Source organism: Piliocolobus tephrosceles, chromosome 15, assembly GCF_002776525.5.
Source record: "Piliocolobus tephrosceles isolate RC106 chromosome 15, ASM277652v3, whole genome shotgun sequence".
Classification (NCBI taxonomy): domain Eukaryota; kingdom Metazoa; phylum Chordata; class Mammalia; order Primates; family Cercopithecidae; genus Piliocolobus; species Piliocolobus tephrosceles.
The window spans coordinates 30,165,184-30,171,183 of NC_045448.1; positions in this window are offsets into that span (position 1 = coordinate 30,165,184).

Consider the following 6,000-nt stretch of genomic DNA (forward strand, 5'->3'; position numbering starts at 1 on the left):
CCTCTTCTTCCGCAGTTAAACTGCCACGGAGGGAGCTGGCCACCACCTTCTCAACTATCCCACTCTACCTGGAGCCCTCCCAGGAAATACTGGGCAAAGTGGAGACATTACTATGAACTCCAGAAAATTCCATGAGTGTAATCTCTTCCCAGCTAACCCATCTCCCTTGTTCCCAGCCCAATGCAAGGTGCTCAGAGGCGTTTCTGAAGTTTGTCAACAGGCCAAAAGGAATAAAATATTTCAGTCCCTTTCAAGTGAGTCAGATTCTGTGTTAGAGAAGGCTTCTTAGGGCAACAACAGGAAGCGAGTTTCAAAGTTTGAGGGGGCGGTATTTTTAAAAACTGGGCTAATGAGTAAAACATTCAAATGATCTTGCTAAAGGTTACACTGAAAAAAAATGTTTTTAATTTAAAAAAAAAAAAATCGGCTGGAACCTTTGCTACAAGAAAAATACCAGTAGGTGGCATGAGTATGCAAGAAATTCCATTCTTAACCACCAGTCTGACCTATCTTGGAAAAGAGAAACGCTGCGGCAGTCACTTGTTGCTGTTCGTCCACTAGGGTGCAGTACCAGGTGCTGATGCAAGGGACCGTCTTACTGCAATGGCACGACGTCATTGGGCAACATCGAATTATGGAGAAAATGCTTTGCAAACTATCAAGTGCGATGCAATAGTACTGTTTCCTCTACGATACATGATTTTTTTTCTCTGCAATGTTTGTTTTAGTATCTAAAGCTTTAGCTTATACAACTTCAAAAATGTTTTTTGTCAAAAACTATGTTTTAATATTGGCCTTAATTTGGTAACGGTAACCTGAGGTCTCAGAAAATTGAATGTCACAGTGTGACTTTGAAGTTAACCTCTAGAAGCTTCATTTCCTTGACTTTAAAATAGGGAAAATAATTTCTAGAGAACATGTGTGAGGACTTTATAAGCCGTATGGAATTCTAAAAATGATATATATTCCTATAACTTGAATGAGGTTCAGTGTTACTTAACCGGTAGTGTAGGCTCCAGTTGCTGCAAAGAATTTGCCCGTTCGTTTCTCCAGTCAGCAGTGCTTGACTGCCTGTTATGTGTGTCAGGCAGTATAGTAATACAACAACACCTGGCACCTGTTTCCCAGCGGCCAGATGAAGGATATTTGCAAAGCCAGTAAAAATACTGAATGCATTCCTGCTGCAGGAAATGAAAGGTATTCAGTGTAGGGGTGCATGAACTCATGAAGCAGGATAAAAGTTCTTTCCTCTTCCAGCAACTGCTTAATGTCTGCATTAGAAACGAGGAAGCCTTTCAGATTAAGTGAAAATAAATCTATTTCCATGTGTAGGAGATTCTGAAATTGGCTTAACTATACACCCTAAAACAAGCTTTATCTGTTTTCCCTTGCAGAAACAAATATAAATCAGCAATTCTGGGGCATATGCCAGTAGGAACACTGACACCTCTGGCAGCCAGGCCAAGTAGAGGGCTTCTGTAACAGTGAGAGGCAAGGAGCCAAGGCTCAGAGCTGCCTTTGCACAAGAAACATCCCAGGTAAAGCATGACGATGGACTACAGGGAGGGGAGGAAGAGAGGTGAAATTGAAAGAATAGTAAATCCATAGGACCTCAGGTTTAGCCATTGGCTGTGATCAGTGTCGGTGATCTCCAACTTAAATGCCTCCAGGTGCCAGGTCACTCAAGAAGTGGGCCTGTGGTAGACAGCTGAAATCAGGGCTTACGGGGTGAGCAGGGGAGAGCATGTACCCCTTAAAGATGGTCACTTTCAATTTAAGAGAAAATTTTGGCCAAATACAGCTTATTCTTTGGGCCTTAGGAACTTCAGTTTATATCCTTTAATTTAGTCTAACCTCCCATTTTAAACATGTGGAACCTAAGGCCAGGAGAAGTGAAGTGACTAAGCCAAGTTGTCACTGTGAGAAGCAGAAAGATACGACTATCTATGATGAGACATTTCATCTTAACAAAGCACAACAGAGTATGCTAAACTAAACGTCTTACAAATGTAGTAATATTTTCAAAACCTGGTGAGGCATACTGGCAAAGAGTGGGGACTCTGTAGCCGGAGTGCCTGTGCCTGAATCCCAACTTTCACACATGATCACTATGCCCTGAGACAGGTTTCTTCACCTTTCTGTACCTCTGCTCCCTCATCTCTAAAACAGGGATGATGATAGTACTACCTTCATAGGGTTGTTGTGAGGCTAAAATGAGGTAATAGATGTAAAGTGCTTAGACCAATTACTGGCCCATAACTATTATCACTCCCATTTATAGATGAAAATGGATGCTCAGAGGTTAAGGTCACACAGGTTTACTTAGAGGTCAAGTGTGTGTGTGCGCACAGACTGCTGATGTGGAACTCCCTTTTAGATGTCTGATTTCCAAGCCTGACCACCTAAGCCCCACATCTGCAATGACCAGACTTGGAAAGGAAAACAAAAGGAGGGACTGGTACAGAGCCCAGAGCGAGGTGCCAGTTGTTTCTTTCCACTGTTCAAGAGTAGCTAGGCTTCTAGAAAAGCAAGCAAGGATGAAGTAGTTGACATATATCAGTGTTTCTCCAATTTGAGCATGCATAGGAATCACCCACAGGGTGTGTTAGAACAGCCTGCTGGCTGCACTCTCAGAGATTCTGATTCCTCAGGGCTGGGTGGGGCCTGAGAACCTGCATTTCTAACTAGCAGATGATGCTGGTGCTGCCAGTCCAGAGAGCACACTTTCAGAACCACTGACATACCTCTTTTTCTAATTCTCAAAATAAGCTTATGGGCTTGGCATCACCTCCATTTCCTTACAGAGAAAACCAAGTTCAGAGCATGTGGCTGACTCATCCAACAGCACACTATTTGTAAGGAATGGAATTGATCTTAAGTCCAGTTGGTCTGCCTTTGAAGCTCTTTGTCCTGTGCTTTTCCTACCTCTCCATGCGAGATGAGGCATGAGCATTTATGCTCTGCCAGGCACAGAGCTGTGGGCTGGAGGAACAAAGATGCACAGGATCTCTGTCGTGAGCAGGAGTGTGTGGGTGGAGAAAATGTGAGGACGGCTTCTCTGGAGAAGGGAAGGCCTAACCACCAGTTTCTACCATCTTCCTTCCTAGTCCACCAACTGCCTTACCTCCTCTACTTCACAGCTACTGAGTTGGACCAGTCACAGCCCTGACACCTGCTTTCACTGGCTCTTCCCTCCCTGCCCTGCAAGGCCCCATTTGCCTCCATAGGTTCATTGCCCCCAAAGCTTCAGTCACGCTAAGTCCTCATTCATCCCAGAAATGGCATGCTGTCTTCAGCTTGCTCTGCTGCATTCGGTCTTTCTTCTGACTTGGATGTCTACTCCCTGCTTTCCCTGGAATTCTCCTACTTGTCCTTGAAGACTCAACTCCTCCGGCCACCCCCATCAGTGTGGGTTATGTGCTCTTCCTGTCCCTTCCCAAGAAACTCTGGCTTACCCCTTTCATAGCACTTGTGTACATGGTTGTACAATTATTTACTGGTTTCTTTCTCTTTCTAGGCTAAATTTCTAGTCTCAACCAACTTTTGTCTCTTAAGTCTTCAAGAGTTTCAATACTTGTGTACACATTAGAATCGCCTAGGTATCTTTAAAAAAATTCCAAAGCCCAGGCCACTTCAGGCTAATTAAGTCACAATCTTTGAAGGTGGAACAGGCCATCAGTATTTTTCAAACCTCACCAGGTGATTCCAGTGTACAGGCAAGCTTGGTAAGCACTGAAACAGAGTTTTAATAAGTGCAGGATGAGTTGTGTGTGTGGTTGGATGAATGGATAGTTAGACGGCTAATGGATGGATGGATGGGTGGATGGATGGATGGATGGATGGATGGATACATGGATGATCAAGCTGAGGGTTGAAATAGAGTACCAAGCAGAAGGAGAGTGGTTTCAGTAAGAGCTAACAGCATAAGAAAAAGCCCAGAGTAACAAGGTACACAGGAACTGATAGAAGACAAAACTAACAAGGTAGTGAGGGGGCACACTGCAAAAGATCTGACCTGCCATACTCAGGAATTTGAATTCAATGCTATTGGTAGATGGAAGCCATAGAAGGATTATACGTAGAAGAGTGAAATGGTCAAATATATTTTTTGAAAGCCAATTGGCAATTGTGAGACCTTATTGGAACAGGGAAAGACGGGAGGCAGGAAATAAATGATTTTTCTGCTCAACCCTCCTGCTAGAGACTGGCCTCTGGGAGGCTGGTCAGCTTTCAGGAGCGGCAGCCCACTGAAGGCTGATCATGAGACCACTGGAAGCCATGGGGTGGCTGTAGTGTTCCTGATCTTCAGCTGCTGGCAGAACTAGGACTCAAATCCAGGTCTTCCTGCCTCCAAGTCTCATAACTCTTTGTACTTACTTCAAATTAGCAGCTCCTCCAGATGGTTTCTCTCACTCAATACCCTCATGGGAAAAGTGAGAATTGACTAATTCATACACAAGGGCAAACAGACATTGATTCATCAGTGGCCAGTGATAATCAACATTAACCCTGCCAAGGAAGTCATTTGCTTTGGGAACCAAACTGCAAAGAGAAGCACAGTGGTGAAGCCATTAATAATGCTTTCCTATTTTATCTCCTTTTTAATTTTTTTGTAGAGATACGGGTCTCTCTATGTTGCCCAGGCTGGTCTTGAAATCCTGGACTCAAGTGATCCTCCTGCCTTGGCCTCCCAAAGCACTGGGATTACAGGTGTGAGCCACCTAACCCAGCCGATTTTGTCTTCTGTTTAATCAATTAATCAATCAGCTCTCTGATATTCTAGCAATTATCCTCTGAATTGGATTTCCCTGTGTTATCCAGGAGGCAGCTCACCTTGCTGCCACCCCATTTTCTCTGAAGCTACGTTTTTCTTCTGGCCAGATACATGCTGGAGTGTCTTTTCTTCTCCCTAATTCCCCAGACTAGTGACCCAGAAAGGGAAAGGCATGGGGAAGAATATGTGAGCTGGAGTCAGAGGAGGCTTCAAGCTCTCCACTGGGTCTCCTGCTCCCCCAACCTGGTGGGCTCACTTGCCACACATGGAGAAGGCCCCAAGCCTACACCTGGGAGGGCCAATCAGACCCCATGTGCTTGCTCTGTTTTTGTTTTGTTTTGTTTTGTTCTGTTTCTTTCTTTCTTTCTTTTTTTAAAACTTTTGCAGAGATAGGGTCTCCCTATGTTGCCCAGGCTGGTCTCAAACTCCTGGTCTCAAGTGATCCTCCAGCCTTGGCCTCCTCCCAAAGTGCTGGGATTACAGGCATGAGCCACCACATCTGGCCTTCTGTTGTTGTTGTTGTTGTTTTGTCCTTTCTTTTCCCTTCTTTCCTCATCTGGTTATTTATTTTTCCTTCTCCCTTCTCTTTTATTTCTGTTTACTTTTCTCTCTTCTTCTTTCTTCTGCAAGCATCCTCCTTTGCTTATGCCTACTTCTTTCCCACTTGTCTCCTGTCACCTTCCCCAGGGCTGTCACACTCAGATTTTGCCCTGACCAGGAGTGCCTGGCCAAGGAAGAGAATGGGGATTGAGCTCGCCATGCTAAGCACCTAGCCACCCTGAAGGGGACGCCTTTTCTAACAAGCAAGAGGTGCTACAATGACTGGCTACCTGGTTCTTTTGCACTCTCTCCTTTCTATGTCTGTCTCCTCTGTTCTGGAGCAATGTGATGGAGTGGACAGAGCATGAGCTCTGGAGTCAGGCCTCTGCTCAAATCCTGGCTCTGCCATTTACTGATTCTGTGACCTCGACCACGTTTTTGACCTCCCTGAGCTTCAGTGTCCTCATCTGTGTACACCTCCTGGATTGTTAAACCTAAATGCCAAGGGAGGCATTCAAGCACAGTGAAATTCAAGCACAGTGAACACAGAGCACAGTCATAATTATGAGTGTGAATGCTGACCCAACCTCTTGCTGGCTGTGTGACTGCAGTACCTAACCTCTCTAAGCTCCAATTTTCTTTCTTTTTTTTTTTTTTTTTTTTTTTTTTTTTTTATCTTTTTTTTT